At 34.1% G+C, this 20,823-nt stretch overlaps 1 long non-coding RNA gene across 5 annotated transcripts in view; it reads right to left on the bottom strand.

Annotated features, from left to right (window-relative positions):
• The window catches only part of LOC140621476 (uncharacterized), a 160,800-nt gene that overhangs the window by 14,904 nt on the left and 125,073 nt on the right, over positions 1-20,823 (bottom strand). Inside the window, exons 2-3 of one of the 5 annotated variants that reach the window (XR_012021189.1) lie at positions 10,119-10,179; positions 2,545-4,369 (exon numbers count right to left, since the gene is read on the bottom strand). This is a non-coding gene — a long non-coding RNA (uncharacterized lncRNA). The other 4 variants (XR_012021187.1, XR_012021190.1, XR_012021188.1 and 1 more) reach the window with 4 other exon arrangements.

Here is a 20,823-nt window from a genome sequence, read left to right as displayed (position 1 = left end):
GCTCTAAATGAAATGATGGGATTATTATTGTAGTAAATTTTTCTAATATTGTTGTTTTATTTATCTATTTTCTGGATAGATGAGGAAGTCCTATCTTTTTAAAAGCTATTTGTGGCTCACAATAATTTAGTAAAATACTGCTTTTGTAAATTAAAATGAAAAATTTTAAATAATATTCTCACTGACTTCCTGGAATTCCAAAGCTCTTAGTCTTTATTTTTGATAGTGATATAGTTATGTGTACAGGTTCAATAAAAATCTGTCCCCTGTTTTACATAATTATAATTGGACAAATCAATTACACAACTAATGCCTTGCTTAAAATGTCATTTAAAATATGTTTTATTTATTTATTTATTTATTTATTTATTTATTGTTTTATTTATTTATTGAGAGAGAGCACAAGTTGAGGGGAGGAGCAGAGGGAGAGGGGAAAGCAGACTCCCCACTGAATAGGGACATCCCCCCCACCCCCAATGTGGGGCTAGATCACAGGAGCCTGAGATCATGACCTGAGTTAAGGCAGCTGCTTAAACAACTGAGCCACCCAGGCACTGCTTGAAATGTCATTTTTGAAAATAATACACATTTAATCAAATATTACAAGTCACCTTTAAAGAACTAGAGTTAATTCTATATGTATAAGAGCCAATGACGATGAAGTCTTCTTAGGAATATTGACTTAACAGGGTTCCAGCCCTATAGGTGGTAAGATAGTCACTTCCTCGCAGGGTGTGGGCCTGAAAAGTTTCAGGATACTTAGAATAGAGGAATTCACTTAAATTTATAAGGTATTACACATGAATTTGGAGTAGATACTTTCTTGGATTCGGTCCTTTAGTCTTAGAAGAACAAATGAGATGTTTATAAATGTCAAATCACAGATTTCTTATGGAAACTCTCAGTGGTTGCTTGATATTATACGGCACTAGGTTGGTAAAACAAGCTCAAAGAGGTTTATTAAGACTCTTGCTGCATCTGTGTAAATAATCAGGCCAAAAATAATGGGACCAAATTATTTTTTGGGATCAAAGATAATCCTTCTCTTAGATAATTATGATCTTAAAGCGGAGAGTGATTAGAGACTATATTAATGTCTTTTGCTGCTATAAAAAAAGAAATACAAATTTAGTGGTTTAAAGCAAACAAATTTATTATCCTGTAGTTCTGAGGACAGAAGTCAGAAATGGGTCTCAATGGGCTCAGATGACAATGTTAATAGGCTTGCATTTTTGCTGAAGGGGATAATCTGTTTCCTTGTTTTCTCTATGGGCTGCCTGGGCTCCTTGGCTCATAGCCTCCTTCCTCCTTCCATATCTTATTCTAATTTTTTTTAAAGATTTTATTTATTTATTTGAGGGACAGACAGCAAGTAAGCAGAGAGAGGAATGGAGGGGAAGGGAGAGAGAGAGGGAAAGATTCTCAAACAGACTTCACACTGGGCAGGGAGCCTGACATGGGGCTCCATCTTAGGATCCTGAGATCAAAACCTAAGCCAAAACCAAGATTCAGATGCACAACACCTGAGCCACCCAGTCACCCCTCTTTTGTTCTTACAATTTATTTGTTTAAAATAATCAGGTTGTTTGCCTATAGAGTTTTCCAGAGCATGTATTAGGCTGATTGCTACCCCTTGGTACAGTTTAATACATTCCTTGGTCTTCTGCATATCATGTAAATTAGTACTTGTTGGTCAGTGTCTTGTTCCATTAGAGCTTGAAGAATTATGAAATTCTAATTTATTATTTATTTATTATTTATTAGCTAGACTATTTCTATACAGAGAAATGTCCTCTGATCTTTTATTTGATTATTTAGTGGTATAGTTCATGTAGGAGAGACAGATAAATACTTAATCCTTTTTCTTTATTTACTGGTATCCAAAACATATCAATAGATGCCAAAAATCTATCTGTTAAAATTTAATACTTAATTTAATTAATGAATTAAAAGTAAGTACTTAAAAATACAACAAAAATACCTTTAAAATATTAGAAATAGAAGTATGCTTCTAAGCTCAAAGAAAATGCATCTTAGAGAGCCAATAAAATACTTGAGGGTGCAAACATAGATGAATTTCCGTATTGCACATAATAGACAACTTTCTCCAAGTAAAAAGAAGAAAAGAAAGAGAAAAAAAAAAGAGCAAGCAAGCAAACAAGAATGTTCACAATTATTATTGTTTTGAAATTCCTATTCAATGCAGTAAGATGCAAAACTGAGAACATATCATCATTTACATAATGGTATAAATATAACTCTTCAAGATTAATTTTTAAAAAATATATTGTGAATAAGTTTAAGTGAAAAGTGTATAAAATCAATGACTGTTTTACTTATCAGCAATGAAATATATATGAAATATGTAGATTGAAACATATCTACATGAAAATAGATTCTGTTTACAGTGGCATGAAAAGCATTACATATCTACTAATAGTTTCAACAAAATACATAAAGAAAATTACAGGATTTACCAGGAAATATAAAAATAAGACTTAAATTGTTTTACATTGCAAAGATACAAACACTATATACGTTTAATATAATAGATATAAAAAGTTCATTTGCTTTTTTAAAAATAAATTTATTTATTTTTTAAGATTTTAATTTTGTTTATTCATGAGAGACACAGAGAGAGGCAGAGACACAGGCAGAGGGAGAAACAGTCTCCTCACAGGGAGCCTGATGTGGGGCCCTGAGCTGAAGGCAGATGCACAACCACCGAGCTACCCAGGATTCCCTCATTAGGCTTTTCTTAACAGGCTAAACCATTACAAAGTTATCTGGAAGAAATAACTTTAAAAGATGTAAGAAAGCAGCATAGAATTATGTACTACATATTGAAATTAATTATAATGGGGCATATGTTGTAATTGAAAGGTACTCCCATGAGAGTAGGTGGATAGATCAATAAGAACGCTAAATGGGGGATCCCTGGGTGGCTCAGCGGTTTAGCACCTGCCTTTGGCCCGGGGCGTGATCATGGAGTCCCGGGATCGAGTACTGCGTCTGGCTCCCGGCGTGGGGCCTGCTTCTCCCTCTGCCTGCGTCTCTGCCTCTCTCTCTGTGTGTCTCTTATAAATAAATAAAATCTTTAAAAAAACAAATAAAAAAATAAAAATGCAAAACCAGAATTTTACATATATAAAATTTAATATTTGATGAAGATGACATTGTACCTCAGGTTGAGAGGAGAGAGATTTTGAAAGAAATAGGGAGAAATTAACTAAATTTGGGGGGTGGAATACATTGTAAATCCTTTGCTCTTATTACAGGTCAAAGTAAGTTCAGATGGTTTAAATAATTAAACATAAAATGAAAACAAGAAAAGTTGGTAAAGGAATGGGAAAAAGATCCACAGATTTAATCATAAAAGATGTAGTACTTTTGAACATTAAACAACTTTATAATCATATATTTGCTACATATTAACAAAGAGTTATAGACTTAACTTATAAAATACTGATAAAAATTAATTAGAAAAATCCATTAGGAATTACAATGGACAAATGACAAAGTTTATGAACATTTTTCAAAGAAAGAAATACAAATTGTTAACTAGAATACTTAAAAACTTATCCAGTTAAGAACTATAAATTCAGAAAAAAAGGTTACCAAATTAAGAAAACTTTTAAAAATAATAACACTCCATGTTGCAAATAATATGATGAAATACTCATTCCTCAGTTTGTGAGTATATAAATTGGTACAGATTTTTTGGGGACATAATTTGACAATATTTATCAAGAGCCTTAGAAATGTTGACATACATCCTTTGACTCAGAAATTTCACTTCTGGGAATCTAAAGATTAATGAAGAAGAGCAAAAAAGAGAAACCAAATTTCCAGATTGACGAGTAATTACACAAAATATTACTGTGTTACATATAATTTTATCTTCTATCAGCTTGCAAGAATTGTATGCATCTCTTCCCAACTCTGCATTCAGTGATATCATATTGATAGCTTGAAATTTGCTACAAAGGGCGTCTTTACTTCCTGTAAATTAGAAAGTGCTAATAATAAGGGCTTTTTTCCCTCCCTCAGGGATCTAGTTGTTAACTACCAGCATGTTACTGATTACAACTGGCCTAGCCCTTTAGTATAATAGTCTAATTTTCTTGTTTTACTAATTGGTATACAATAGCCTGTCCAAATTTGCACAATGAATTAGTGGTAAATTAGCATCTTGTTGGGGTGCCTGAGTGGCTCAGTGGGTTAAGTGTCTAACTCTTGGTTTCAGCTCAGGTCATGATCTCAGGGTTGTGAGATCGGCTCCATGCTCAGTGTGGAGTCCACTTGAGATTCTCTCTCCTTCACCTTCTGTTCCTCCTCTCATTCATGGTCTCTCTCTCACTCTCTGTCTCTAAAATAAATAAATAAGTAAGTAAGTAAGTAAATAAATAAATAAATAAATAAATAAATAAAATCTTTGGGGGAAAAAAGGATTAGCATCTTTTCCTCCAAATATTTAGGACAAGAACTTTTCAACTTTAACACATTGTCAAGGGAAAGTTCTAGATGAAGCTATAGGTGAAATGATGCCTATCTGATCAATTCTGTCAATAGTTACTGTCATATAAAGCAAAAATTGATCACAGATGTCTATTTATGCTTGGAAATCTTGCTTCAGATTGGTGCTGGCACAAAGCACTCATATTACTTGATGTATCTTCTATAGGTCTCCAGAAAAATGCTCTATAAGACAATCTAGCACATTACACTTGCAAGGGTTTTAACAGTAAATCACAGTTAGATTTGCAGAATATCTTTGTGATCAAAATAGAGTTCTATTTTCTTAGAATCTCTACTATTGTAGTTCTCAATCCACAGACACACTATAAAGGAGACCCAGACTTTCCATCCATCCACTCATCCCACAAAAAATTTGTTGAGGATCTATGTTGTACCTGCCTCAGGGCTTGTGTGATCCCTGTCAAAACTCCAAACATTAGCCCTTTTGCTCACTGATTTTCCCTAATGAATTCTCACGGTTGCTGACCATATTTTAAGGAGCCCCAGTTCCTCCTGAGCACTGCTGCATCTTAGTTCAAAAAAGAAAAAAAGAAAAAAAACTCCCTTCCTATCATGATTGTGATCCCCTGCAATCTCTCTAAATGCTACCAGGGATTTTTTTTTCTTTCGAATTCTTCTGTTATTCTGTCATAATCTTAGTCAACAGGAAAATTGAGTTTTTGGGCTTTACTTCAGGATTTCATGATTTGGAGACTTATCTTCTATTGTGTTTCCCTATTTAAAAAACTGAAATGTGCATTAAAATTAATTTTGTTAATTTTGTTGTTGTTAAAACTCACTTTCCCAAGCCTTCCCTCTGTGATCCAGTAGACCTGGCATGGGATATGTATTTCATAAATCCAAACTCTATAGGTGATTCTGATGAAAGTGATCAGAGACTCATTCCCCTAGAAACTCTACTTTATAGCGAATTTTCAGTGGATGGTTCCAAAATGGATCAGCAGAGAGCTCATATAAACACAGAGGTGTTACACAGAGGTGTAAGTCACCATTAGGTGACCAGATATTCATAAGCCCTTGTATCTCATTTTATACCCAGGCTCAGTCTAGATAAGATTAAGTGCATGCAAAAATGGAAGTTTGACAGTTTGATTGGTAATGTGAAATTTGAGATGTGCATGGTTTTCTAATTCCTAACTTAAATTAGAAACCAAAGGAAGACTTGAGAAAAATAAGTCTTTACAACTTTCAAAAATAACCTTTTACATTTTACTTGTTGTCTTTCATGTCAAGTTTAGTGTCATCTAGTGTTTTCATTATTTTCATTATTTTTAGTTACAATTTAAAGAATATAAATAGATATTTTTATCCATAGTGATTTAATATACTTTTACTATACTTTAACTTCATGATATCAGAATTTTTTTTCACTCTGACTCTAGTGAGTATTCGAAGTCTTTAAGCCCCTAGGATGACATTACTGATGATAGCAATACCAATAAATATTCAATTTTTCATGGCAATCCCTGGCCTACTTGGTAGACATATGTACAAAAAGAAATAATAAGGAAATAAGCCGTGGATTTTCATCAGTTATTCAAAACCTGTCAAACAATTGGTAAAGTTGAATATTATTTATTTGAAAACATGTGCATGTTAATGAAGAACCTGTTAATTCAAATATGGGAACATATAGATCCACAAAATGAAGTCATCTGGTAGGTGTAGCTCTCCTATTTATACAGCTTTTTTTTTTTTTTTTTTTACCTACTTCTATTCATCCTTCAGGTTTTAGTTTAGGTCATACATACTTCCTTCTTTCCATTCTTTACTTATCCCTTTTGGAGCACTTTTCATATGCAATTGTAACTGCCTCTTCCCCATCAGTGCTCCCTTAGATGGAACCATACCTTATTTCCTACTGTATCTGTATGCCTCTGACAGGCCCTGGTAATAATCGTTCTATAAATAATCATTGGACACCAATTAGTCAGCACTTTTCAGCATTTTTAACAGATAGTAAGCCTCCTGAGGATAGATATTCCATTCCTAGTACTTAGCTCCTCATAAAAGGCACTCCATAAATATTCTGGAACAAATGAAAAAGAATATAAGGAAAGCTAACTGTGACATCCCCCAGGGGGTGCTAAAGCCCCAAATCTTGTTCACTTAGGACTTCTGCCTCAGTATAATTGCTCCTTAGTTTCAGTTTTAATCCAGCATTTATTGAGTGTTGTGTGTTCCCTTAGAATTTCAAAGAAAACCAGGACTCAGTTCTTGTTCATAAGGCATGTAGAAGCTGGTGTGGCAACTACTGCAGTCGACAAGTTACATCAAGATTATCTACTAAAGGCAAAATAACTGGCCTTTTAGATCACAAAAATTTAAGGGATATTGCAGCACCCAAGATATTTAATTCTAGGCTATGCCAACTACTACTGCAGATCACCCTAGATCATTTGCAGCCATGCCTTAAGGTTCCCTGCTTGTTAGGAATTCCACTGAAGGTTGAGACAATTCCTCATTCAAGAATATCTAGGATTGATGAAAAATTCAAAAGCTCTCTAAAAGCAACTTTCTATTTCTCCCTAGAAGCAGGTTCAGGGTTGGCCAGACCTAATTAGCATAGAAACCTCACCCTTCTTGGTCTTTTAAGACAAATTATATATTTATTTTGGTCAGTAGATGCATTTGAATTAATGGTCACACACATTTGGCCATATGCCCAGAAATTTGGGCACCACCAGAGGTGCCTGTGGGGATAATAACCTCTTCCTGGCCATGGCTTCTAATTGCAAATGGCTATAATACCATAATCTGAACTGAGGTCAGAGGACTGCTGGGTGAAGTTTTCCATAGTGCAATCGCATTTTTGTTTTTCCTGGCAACGATCAAAGGCTTCCAGTTGTGCCTAATTAGAGTATGATTTTTGAGTGACCAAGGCTTTAAGTTTATTACCAACAAAACACATATCACCTGTGCCCTACACTGAGTTGGAACCTATAATTCTTCTAGCCAAGAAACTAGTTTGCAAACTTATTTTAAGTACTTAGAAACTTTACAACAGAATTTTTATTTTTTTTAATGTTAAATTGGGAATTAGAGTAGTAATTTTTAATAGGAATTGCTTGGCTAACTCCCTGTGTCTCCCTGAAAATTTATATCCTAATATTAGCTTTTGGCTAATGTATATTCAGTGAACAAGATATAACTGCTGTTTTAGTAAGGACCCCTGTTGAAGGGTAGAAATGGCCATGGAAGTGTCCCAATTCTTATCCACCCTTTAGGTACCATATGCAAACTGAAATATAACCTAAAGACATCAAATGATAAAGGATTAGGAAAGAGGGAGAAGTTAATGCATAATATTATCTGTGTGTCACAGTTGGCTTTTTCATCATGCAAAGAACCAACACAGGTGTTTCTAAATAATGGCTAGTTTGAAAAAGAATGTGTTCCTTTAATAGCAAGAACCATATTTTTGTGTTATGCTGGCTCACCACACATTTAAAATTGACATACATTGGAGTACTTCAAATTTATATCTTCATTTCAGCCATTCATTTAGTAGGTCAAATCATCATTATATTTCACCAGTATGGTAGATTTTAATTCATTTAACATTTTAATCTTTCATCAGTTTTTCATTTAAGAGGATTTCACAGCATATATGGGATTTGTATAAATTTGTGTGCAGTAAATTTATTCTTTTAACAGTTTTATTCTTTCATCAGAAATTCATTTAAATGGATTCCACTATATATCACTTCCACTTTCAGTGCAGCTTTAGGTCAGGCTGTAATTGATGCAAAAGCAATGAGGTATTAAAAGAGATAGGAAATATCTGAAATTGGAAAGAGTTCAAGAAGTAGGCCATTGTAAGGGCATTACACTCTTCAGATAAGGTAGGGAGGAGAGAATAATATGGCATTTTGATCTGAAGCCTTGCATGCTTTATAATTTCAATTCTCAACAAAGTCAAAAAGATCTATTTTATCTAAGCTTGTGTCTTTAAAACAAAATTAACTGCTTCAGTGCCCTAAAACAGCCCCCATATGGCCATGTGAGTGTGCACGCTTGTCTTTACCATCCATTTGAATTAATGGCACAGCTTCTTCCAGTGAACATTCTATCCCCTCCCTCCCCCCTGCCGACATTCATTAAATGACATCCAAGTGATAAACATTAATATAATAAATACAGTAGCTATGGAAATAACCCAGGGAAGAGGTGCATTCTATCATGTTTTCATATAGAAGTAGATGAAAATCACCAGTAGTGCATTATAGCTGGTGGAAGAAAACTGCAGTATGAGAGATGCCTCTACCAAAGAGCAGAGGTGCTGGTGCTTGCATTGTGTGCATCAGAAAAGTAAATGGTGACCTTGAAAAAGTCCTCCTCGCTCTTCAGGTCTCTGCAAAGGTGACTGCTTTTATGACATCTATTGTTAGGAGGGCACTGTTGTCTTTGGTGAGTGAAAGATGCTAGAGAAATGATAGGTGGAAATCAATATTTATATTTGTTAATATCTCTTTGGGAAGACAGTTCATCAGGAACGAGTGTCTCACCATAAGCAAAAAATGGTCATTTTGTGAGATGATGGATATGATAAATTAACCCTGTTGTAATAATCATTTCATGAATAAATGTGTATGTGTATCAAATACACAATCTACATATATCAAAACATCGTGTTATATGCCTTATCTTATATAATGTTATATACCAGTTAAATTTCAATGAAGCTGTGGGAAAAAAGAAAAGAAAAAGAAGGAAGGAAAGGGAAAAGGAAAAAAGGAAGGAAGGAGAGAGAGATTTACTTTGTGATGTTGTATTTAATATACTTCTTTATGAGACTGACAGCTGCTTCATCTTCCTCTGGTTTTATTGGCACTATAGGGTTCCTTTCACATCAAATGACTAATAACTGTTTATGAAATTGAACTGACTAGAATTGTACTGAATTGAAGGAAGAAAATTTTAAATGCTGGAAAGATGATCTAAGCCCATCATACTGTATACCCACCCCCACCCCACCCCACCGCCCCCCGCAAGGTCACAGTATAATCTGATGTTAGAAATATGAAATCAATTTACTTATCACTCTGTTCACAGAGCATGTCTCTTTCTACATCTGGCTAGGGAACAGAATGTGGCTGAGTGAAAAAAAAGTTGGAATCAGACTGAACATCTAAATGAGCATTTCTAACAAAAATGGTGATTGGTCATGAAACATTGCAGGAAGGCTGTAGGAGGAGAATCATACCTTATTTTCACTCTAATATTATGCTGATCTCTCTTGTGGCTCCTCTAATCAAGTTATGGGATGCCTAGTTCTGGGACAACCATCTGGCTGTTTTTATATGGGAGTTTACATGTGAGTTGGGGGCAGTCACTGGATTTCTCTATAGGTTCCGGGAAGCTCTCTTGGTTCTAAAACCCACAGGACTTCCTAGAATTGATTGAAATATAGAAAGTCTAGTATATCTTTATCTATGTTTAAAAACAACAACAACAACAACAACTTCACTTTTCTACAATGGTCTAAGGGAAAAAGTGAAGACAAGGGATAAATCCCCACCCCTCCCCACCCCCCCACCCCGCCCCCGGCCGGGCTTCAAGCATTTCAATGTACTTACTGCCTGCTGTCAGGGCTAGTCTAGAGGGTTTCTGGTCCATTTGGGTGAGGTCTCTGGTCCTCTAAAAGATACAATATGTGCCAGGAAGTTTATTATAGTAATGTGAAAGCGTCTTATTGAAGGCTAATTTTATTTGGATCTAACTTATCAACCTTGCTGTCAAACTACAACTGAGAAGGTGAATTCCACTGTGTGGACTATTTTATAACCTTTCAAATGATAATTGCCTGAATTTTTATGCAGGCATGTATTGATAGAGACTGACAGATGTTGAAAAGAACAGAGCCACAAGCCACACTATAAAACTGAGGATAAAAATCATCTTTTTAGTAGTTCCTCTTCTATTGCTGCTATTTTTGTAATGCATCAAAACTCTTTTAAATGCAAAACATGAGGCTGGGCCCTCATTAATCTAACTGATCTTGCATATGTGTTTCCTTTACCTTTGGCTGCTTTTCTGACCAGCAACCTCCTGCCAGCAATTTCAGATCAGTGTGCTTATCTAGATGATTTTCTAGTTATTACTGTTTTATAAAAAACATATTAGTAAGATCTTGACTTACTACCTCAGTAATTTGGTTCAGGAAGAGCTAAGAAACTCTGCAAATCAGTAGTCATCGATCAATATCACAAACACTGAGCCCCACCACATATTAGAGTATTTGAACATCATAAGTGCATAAATAAAGAATTGTCTCTGAATTTTTCTTTTAAATCCATGTCTACATGGTGTTATCTTTTTCCATCCTTTTACTTTTAACTTACCTGTGTTGTTTTTGAAGTTAATTTCTTGTAGACAGCATGTAGTTAGGTCATGTTTTTTTATCTACATCTAATTGCTGTATTTGGATCATTTATATTGAAGGCAATTATTGATATGACCAGGCTTAATTCTACTATAGTTTTTCTGTTTATTCTCACACCTCTCTCTTTTCTCACCCTCCTATGAGTTACTTGGCCATTTTTAGGATACTATTTTAATTTTTTGTGGTTTTGAGTATATTTTTTCTATAGTTTTCTTAGTAGTTGTTCTAGATATTATAATATACCTATATAACTTAGCACAAATATACTAGTCTTGGCATTTTACTACTTCCAGTGAAGTATAGAAACCTTATTTCATTTAGGTCTCTTTATCTTTCAACTTCAAGAATACAATTATCTTATTTTCTCTACATATTTTGAATAGATGGTCATAATTTTTGCCTCAATAATCAAATGTGATTTTTTAAAAATCATGAAGAAAAGAATGGTCTGCTTAAATTATTTTCACTCATTGCCTTGTTTGTCTTTCCTTTCTGGAGTTTCAAGTCTTACCTTGCTGTCACTTTCTGTTTGGAGTACTTTTCTTTATTCTTTGAGGATAAGTCTGCTGATGACAAATTCTCTTAATTTTCTTATCTGAAAATATTTTATTTTTTCTTCTACCCCTGAAGAATATATTTGGAGTTGACAGTTCTTTAAGTATTTGAAAAATGTCATATCACTGTTTTCTGGTTTTCATAGTTTTATTTTATTTTATTTTTTAAATTTTTATTTATTTATGATAATCAGAGAGAGAGAGAGGCAGAGACACAGGCAGAGGGAGAAGCAGGCTCCATGCACCGGGAGCCTGACGTGGGATTCGATCCCGGGTCTCCAGGATTGCGCCCTGGGCTAAAGGCAGGCGCCAAACCGCTGCGCCACCCAGGGATCCCCTGGTTTTCATAGTTTTAGATGAGGATAATATCATATGTTGTTCCTACAAAGGTAATATATATATATTTTTTTTTTGGCTGCTTTCCCTCTGACTGCTTTCAAAATTTTGTCTTTGTTTTAAATTTTTTAATTTTATTATTTCTTGATGTGGATTTCTTTAAGTTTATTCAGTTTGAGGTTTGCTCAACTTTTTGAATCTGTGGATGCGTGTCTTTTACTAAGTTTAGGAACTTTTTAGCTATTATTTCTTCAATATGTTTTTAGCCCCATTCTCTTTCTCTTCTTCTTCTGACACTCTGATGAAATGAGCATTGGATCTTTTATTAGTGTATGTATGTATGCATGTGTCTGTGTATGTTTTCTTTTGGTTATTCAGATTGAGTAATTTGTTATTCTAGCTTTAAGTTTACTGATTCTTTCATCTGCCATATTCATTCCTCTCCACCGAATCTTTTAATTTCAGTTACTGTATTTTTTAGCTCTATGATGTTCATTTGGTCTTTTTTATTTTTGATGAAATTTTATTTTTTTCAAGGATATTTAGAATTGCTTGTTGAAGCAATTTTATGATGCTTATGGTAAAATTCTGGTCAAATAGTTTCTATATAGTCTATTTATCTTAGCATTGGCATCTGTTGTCTTTTCTCATTCAAGTTGTGATATTCCCATCTCTTGTTATGCAAATGATTTTCAAATGTATCCTGGAAATTTTGATTATTATTTTGGGATACTCTGGATCCTCTTTAAGTTTTCTGCTTTATCAAACAGTCACCCTCTTCCTGTTTTCTATGTCTTCTATAGTTCTCTATATCTTATGCCTTATGTTCTGGTTTAGCATGCAGGTCCTGACCTACATTTTATGGGCTACAGTTGCACTGACAATTTACTTTTGTGAGCCTTTATAATGTATTTTGTCTCTTTGTCTGCCTGGTCCTGGTTAGTCTCTGATGAATTTTTTAGTGCCAGCCACAAGGCCAAGTACTTAGAGTCTTTAGGTTTTTAATGGAAGGGAGGCTCCTGCTCATGGAGATAGTTCCATGAGCTTCCTATTGTTGGCAGGGTTCCCACTCAATCAAGGCTGCCTTGTGTCTCTGAGTTTGGAGTTGGGGATAATCTTGCCATGGGGATAGAGAACAATAATCTAGGTGGATTGTTTCAATCTGGGAAAGGAATTAGTTATCTGGACCATATTCTGCCATTTAGTTAGTAACCAGAAGATGTTGGGTATAGTTCTTCTGCTGGTACCAATGGGGACAGGGGAAGGCAAAAGATGCCAGGCTCCTATGCTGCCTTTCAGTTTCGAAATTTCTAGCCAGCTCACCTTCCTCCTTTCAACTTTCAGAGCTGACTATTGAGTTATTTTCAGTTTTTCGCTGTACTTGGTAGGAGAACAGAGAAAGATAAGTCTGCACCATTTTATTTCCCTTCTATATTTTAAAGTGTTCTTAAGTATATATTTTGATAAGTAAGAAGTCATCTTCTGTTTTAATTATAAATTCCTGTGCTTTTATGTACTTAGTAACTTTGAGTTAAATATTGAGAATGAGCTTATTAGAGGGGCACGTAGGTGGCTCAGGGATTGAGCATCTGCCTTCGGTTAGGTCATGATCCCAGGGTCCTGGGATTGACTCCTGCATAGGGCCCCATGCAGGGAGCCTGCTTCTCCCTCTGCCTATGTCTCTGCCTCTCTTTCTGTGTCTCTTATGAATAAATAAATAAATAATCTTTTTAAAAATAATGAACTTATTAGAAAAAAGAATAAGAATAAAACTTATAAAAACTTTGTTATTTTCTTTTGGTTGGTGGGATTAAGGGTGATTTTTATTCTCTACTTTATATTCTGTGTGTTACAACTTTAATTTTTTAAAATAAGTGAACAATATTACTTACCTTATTAGGAAAAATGTTATTTTTCAAAGAAAGTAAAAGAATCATAAGAGAATATATATTAACCATGGCTAGACTATGAAACACTGAGGAATAGGAGAAATAACAGCATCAATGTTTTTTATTTTTAGGAACTGGGCTTACGGTTTTCTGTGCATTAATACTAACTTGATAATGTCTTCAAAACTCTCATTAGCCAGCCAAAAAAGGGGGAAAAAGAGAAAAAGCCTCAAAATCACAACAAAGGTAGCCTTAGTAGGTAATGGAGAAAAGATGGTCAGTTTAATGAATGGTGCTGAATGAATTGTATATCCATCCATAGGGGGGAAAAACAGATATATATATCTCCTAACTCATATCTTTCAATTATACACAAAAGTCAACTGTAGATGAAGTACAGATCTGCATATTAAAGATAAAATAATAAGTTATTTGGAAGAAGTATAGAAGAATATATTCAAGATCTTAAAGTAGGGAAATATTTCTTAATAGGATTTTATTTTAAAAATAAAATCAAAACTAATTTTAGACAGTTTGTAATCACTTTAGTTTTTTATGCAATTTCTGCTTCCAAGGGCCACAGTAGAGAGCAATAATTAAGAGGTGAAAAAAAAAATAAGAGGTGAGAATTGGTGATAGATGTTCCTTATCTTCTAAACCACTACTCTGGAGTAAGGTAATTGATGGTTTAGAAATCATTATCTCATGCTTCTCCTTGACTTTGAATTGCCTCAAAATGAAGACTATTTTGCTTGATGTGAGTATATCCATTCTAGCTTTATTTTGGTTACATTTACCCACTCTTTTATTTTCAATCTGTTTGTGCCTTTGGACCTAAAGTGTATCTGTTGTAGAGAGCAGATAGTTGGATCTTTTTTTTTATTCCATCTCCCAAAATGCCTTTTAATTGGAGTGCTTAATCCATCTATATTTAATGTAATTGCCCATAAGGTAACATTTACATCCACATTCTGGTGTTGGTTTCCTATATCTTATGCTTTTTTGCTCTTCTGTTCCTCCATTACTGACTTTTTTGTGTTAAATAGATATTTTCTGGTATGCTATTTTAATTCTCTTTTCATTTCTTTTTATTGTCTTTTTTGAATGGTTGCCCTAGGGATTACAGTGAACAATTACTTTATATCAATCTAGTAGATGCCATATTAATTTCAATTGTATAAAAACTATATAACTGTGTTTTTACACCTTCCTTTGTGCTATTATTGTCATATAACTTACATTTTTATCCATTATAAGCCCATCGACACAGTTTTATATTATTGCTTTATGCAGTTGCCTTTAAATCAGATAAAAGAGTCAAAACAAAAAATACATACTTTTTATATATTTATATAAGGCATATACTTATATACTTATATAGTTATATTTTTATATAGTTACCTTAATCAATGCTCTTTCTACTTTATTTTTATATCAACACCACCAAGAACCCTTTTATCCTGTCAGTAAAATACATATTCGGTAAAGACTAACCCAGAGGTCAAGTTTAGAATTTTCAGAGATGGGAGAATGGAAGTCTTAAAGGCTGGCCTCTTTCTGGCAAAGTCTAGCTCAGTAGCAAGGACAATGTAGTATTTGACAGCTCTCACATTTCCTTTGGCTCCTATTGTATCATTTAAACCTGATTGTATTTGAACCAGAATTTTGGCCCATGGTCTGTAACATGAGGATGTTAAATGTGTGTCATGAGGAAAGTATCTGATGTGGTGCTGTACATCATAAAATGCTTTTAAAGATTAGAGCCAAGGGAACCAAAGAAACCAAAATCTATAATTATTGGCATTTGTGGGAATTGTTTTAAGAACATTTAGCCATTTTAATCCAATTTTCTTTCTTTATGGTCTTTCTAATGAAAAGGGTAATATACACAGAGGGCTTCAATCTGCAGCCCTCCTTTTATATGAATGAGCCTTTTTTATGAGGTTTTATGAGCTTCTTTTTCTTTATTTCTTCATGTAGATTCAAGTTACTGTTAAGTATTCTTTCATTTCTGCCTGAAGGATTCCCTTTAGTATTTCTTATAGCAGGAGTGATGAATTGTCTTAGTATTTATTTATCTAAGAATATCTTATTTTTGAAATATAGTTTTGTTGGACATAGAATTCTTGGTTGACAGTCCTTTTCTTTTGCACTTTGAATATGTCATCTCACTGCCTTCTGACCTCAGTGGTTTCTGATAAGAAGTCAGCTGTGAATCTTAGTGAAGCTCTCTTTTATAGGAGTCATTTCTCTGTTGTCGCTTTCAAGAATCTCTGTCTTAGGGTGCCTGGGTGGTATAGTCAGTTAAGCATCTGACTCTTGGTTTTTGGCTCAAGTTCTAATCTCAGGGTGGTGAGATTCAGCCCTTCATTGGGCTCTATGCTAAGCATGGAGTCTACTTGAGATTCTCTCTCCATTTCCCTATCCCCCTCCAACTCATGCTCTCTTTCTCCTTCTGTAAAATAAATAAGTATATCTTAAAAAAAAAGAAAAGACTCTGTCTCTCAACAGTTTGATTATGATATATGTAAATATGGATGTCTAACATTGTCAATGGTACTTGTACTAATTTTACTGATTTTACTATGGAAATAATGTCTGTTACTAACTAAGTTCCAAGTCTTTTCTTTTAGTTTCCCAAAGGGTGGGGATCTCTGGGTGGCTCAGTGGTTTAGTGCCTGCCTTCAGCCCCGGGCATGATCCTGGAGTCCTGGGATTGAGATCAGTCTCCGGTCTCCCTGTATGGAGCCTGCTTCTCCCTCTGCTTGTGTCTCTGCCTCTCTCTCTCTCTCTCTCTCTCTCTCTCTGTCTCTCTCTCTGTCTCTCATGCATGAATAAATAAAATCTTTAAAAAAAGAAAAAGTTTCCCAAAGGGTAACCTTACAGTCCCTTAAGCCTAAGTACTATCATATATACATCTGTATCCTAACCTCATGATATTTAAATAGTATCTGTCTGATCTGACCATATCTGTTGTCTCAGACTTTTTACCTGCCATATGGGTTAGTCTCCTCGTAGGATTAAGATTTTTTTATTTTTATTTTTTTCAATTTCAATAAGCTGTTCTCTAACCTCTTCTTTACCATTATTCTAAGAGTCAGTTGTCCTCGTGTGAATAAAACCGTTGCTGTCATACACAGCATTATAGATGACTTGACTTTCCTTCCTCTCATTGGCCACCTTTTTTCACACTCTTCCTTACTTGCAAGAAGATGGTAACTTTAAGAACTAAAGGAGCTATTAAAGTGAGAATGCTTATTAGGATATAATTACTTTGTGGAAAAGTTGAAAATGTATCACAGTGGTAAAGAGACATGAATTAGGGAGGAGAACAGGCCATTTGTTTTTGGCCTTCATTGACTGAATTCCTTTCCTCTCTTCTTACCAATGGCAAATTTCAGGAGGTCATATTCTGCTGAACTATCTTTCAAAATAACTGTGCTAAGTGACACATCCCACTTTAAAATGAATTCTTCCATTTGGAAAGGGGTTGATTGTAGCAAGATAGCTGCATTAGGCTTTGACAAAACTGAGTCTCACAAATGGAAAAATAAATAGACTTTAATAAATTTCACACTAAGCTCTTCATCTTAGGCATTGATTTACAGAGTGTATAATTCATTTTCACTTTCCTTAGGGAAACTGGAGAATTTCAGACCACTGGAATCCCCATATATCAAGAAGTTGCCAGTACAAGAAAGGACAAACAATAATCATACAAATGAATGAAGGAGTGTGACATGGTAATTCTCAAATTTTACTGTTTTATTTTTATTTTTTTTTTAGTTTTGTTTTAACCGTAATAGGGGCTATTTCCAGGAATATTAATTGGCCAAACCATTGACAAACTTAATAAAAATGGGATAATAAGCAGTACCAAGCAGAGGCTACTACACTAACACAAAAGCATAAATACAGTGATCTTATGTGCTTTTATTAAATTCAGTATTCTTTGGTAGATAGATGTGATTACTGAAGGAAAAGCCTGATATGGCTGGGCACCAATACTTGTTCTCAGACCTGGAAGACTTTTTTTTATAGTCCTACCACAGTAGGTCATCAAATATTATTGCATTACTTCTTGTGGTTAGTGAAATGCTTTAGTTCCAGAAGTAAATAAAACCTGGTCCATAAGCTTGATATTAAACCAGAGTGGTTTTAGGTACTATTATTATTGGCTAAAATAGCTATCCATGATTGCAATTTGTCATTATAGAAACTAAAGATCTGCCATTTATAAAAGTGTCATGGCATTTGTCATAAGATTAAGCTAACACAAGATGTGCTCCTTGAATATATTATAGTCTTTCATCAGATTAATTTTTGGGGTTATCACACTGATAAAGATGTGAATAACCTGAGGAGAACACTGAAAAGACCATTGAAGGTGATTAAAGGGATGAAAACATCTTTTGTGTAAAGATGAAAGGAATAGGGAATATTTAGTTTAGAGGTGAGAAACCCAAGGGAAGTCTTGATCACTACTTTAAAATTTATTAAAGATTTTTATGAGGAAAACACCTAATAGTTATTCTTTCTGTCCATGGAGGACAAAATGAGAAAACATATTCAACACTTTATTTTTTACTGTTATTATTTTACTTTCTGATTAACTACTTAGCTAGATATTAATGTAATTTTTTTCTCATCAGCTAAATCATCCCTTGGCAGTAATTTGGACTCTAAGGTTGTACATTAATTTTTTCAGAGCCTGGGGCACCATTTAGTATTCTTGAGCAATAGCACTATGTACTAAATAATATAGAATAACTTGATGATGGCACATTGATCATTTAGTTATAGATCAAAAAACAACTTTAGGAGATCAACGGGCCCAGGCTCCTGAAGGGAATAATGCATCATATAAAACATAGGTTTTATTCACTTCTCAAAGCTCTCCAGGGATGGACACTTCACACCTTGTCTCATTAATGAGAGAGAAGCACATACATATACTAACAGACACATAAATTCATTTCATACATTTACTGAACATATGAAAGTGTATGTTAGGTGCTGATAGTGAGAAAATGGGGATTGGAGGAAGAAGAAAAATATGTACAAGAAGAATACATGATTCTTTTGAAAAATGGACACATTAATGAATAGTGAGTAGAGAGGAAATGGTTTATGAAGTTAGTAAGTCTAATTCTAGTTATTTTCACATGATCCAAATTACTGAAGGAGCTTTAAGAAACTTTAATTCATAATTAGTTAAAAGTCAAAGTTATATATTGTGCCTACATATCTCCTCAAGGTGGTCAAAGGGGCAGATTAAAGCTCAAATAGTAAAAACTAGTGTTATCAATATTAGTAGGAAAGCTTTAAGGAAACTGGTAGACCCTCCCTCTGAAGGGAGGTGAACCACTGTATTTCGTTTTATAAACCGTTAATATTTCTGTTTTTCCAAAGGATAAGTGTGATATTAATTTATGGTGTAAGAAGGAAATGAGTCCTGGTGGATTTTCATATCTTTAGTCATATATTAATTTTTAAAAATTTAAATATTATTTAGAATCTTTTGCACTATGACTTGAAAATCACTGTTCTGTGCTATCATTATTTCTTCTATTTATGAATGAATGTAGGTGGTATCTATAATTCCAACTTTCTGTTTTGGGAATTACACCTCCAGGCTGATATGCCATCTCAGGATGTCAGAGAACTAGTTCCTGGCTTGCTGCACTCAATTTCTTTCTGACAGCTAAGAAATTTGATTTTTATAATGAGGTGTAAATCATAGAAAGGGGTTGTCTATAAGAGACTTCAGTAGAGATAAGAGCAGGAGTATAAGAGTTTATGTCAATGGTGCTGTAGGTTAAAAGAAAGCATCAGAATTAAGGGCACCATCAGTGATTAAGGGGACTTTGGCTTACATGCGTATTGAATACATGTGTATTGAATATACAGTGAAAGTAAAAAAAGTAAACATTAGCAGTAATGTATTTCATGTTTGGATCAACTTTTCCTATGATGGTAGCCAAGTGGTCTGTCTAATGAGGAGACATGGCACAATGCACATGATAATCTTTGACATTCTGCTATAACTTCTCACAAGGCAAAGAGAAAGTAATAGGGGAATAGTCTCCTTTCTTAATGACCCACACTTGAGCATAATTATAATGTGACATCACTAAAGATTCTATACATGTAGAATGAAAGGAAAATTTAGAATTGTAGCATGAAGAGTAATCTTTATTGAGTTGAAAAATATGCTTGTGTCCAAAGTGATGGAGAAGAAAAAGGTTTTATTTCAAGATTTAAATATGATATTGGTACTTCTGGTATTTTTGTCAACTTCTTATTTTATTATTATCCTTGCATACCTTTTTTGTATTTAATATCAAAGGTAGTGGTTAGAAAGGAAATTAATGAGATGTACACCCCATCAGTGTTCTCATCTTGTCTTCTTCCCTAGCCCCAGTGAACTGTTTTAAGATAATACTAGTTTAGCATTTACATGGGCTCATTGTAGACCTGAACACTCTTATCTTTAACTTACCAATCAATAATTGTAGCATTTATTCATAAAAATAAATGTGATATTATCATGGATACATAATGTTGTAGCTATGTAATCCCAGAAAGCTAGATAAGATATTGATTCAAAATACATATTTAGGTATTCGTATGAAGCACTCACATGAGAATGATAAATTTCAGTTAAATATCTGGATATTTTACTTATATAACATGGAACATTCAGATAGTTAAGAAATATCCACCTATCTGTTTAGATGTCTCTATATTCCATGCAGCTATTTGGCAATATTTATTGATGTAAAATTGCTCATGTAATAATTATATGGATTTATGCAATTCTTTATCATCTGAGATAAGTTTGGATAGCAAGAGGGACATAGCTCTTAGGAAATTATATGCATTTTCTCTTTCCATTATATGTCATATATGTTTCCAATTTTTCATCATCATAGTCAGGTTTTAAGGTTAATGTTCTATCAGGCAAGATTAAGGCTAGATATGGGAAGTGGGAGTGGATCATGGGTATAAAAGTATCTTCTGGGCTTGTATCAATTACTTGGACAAATTTCAAGCTCGTTGACTGGGATGCTTTATCTATAGATTTATTTGACTCTTAAATAACAGTTTGAGAAATTTC

Source organism: Canis lupus, chromosome 30 (assembly GCF_048164855.1).
Source record: "Canis lupus baileyi chromosome 30, mCanLup2.hap1, whole genome shotgun sequence".
In the NCBI taxonomy this organism is placed as follows: Eukaryota; Metazoa; Chordata; class Mammalia; order Carnivora; family Canidae; genus Canis; species Canis lupus.
The sequence above is the reverse complement of the archived record's forward strand: the minus strand, read 5'-3'. Positions and strand labels throughout refer to the sequence as shown.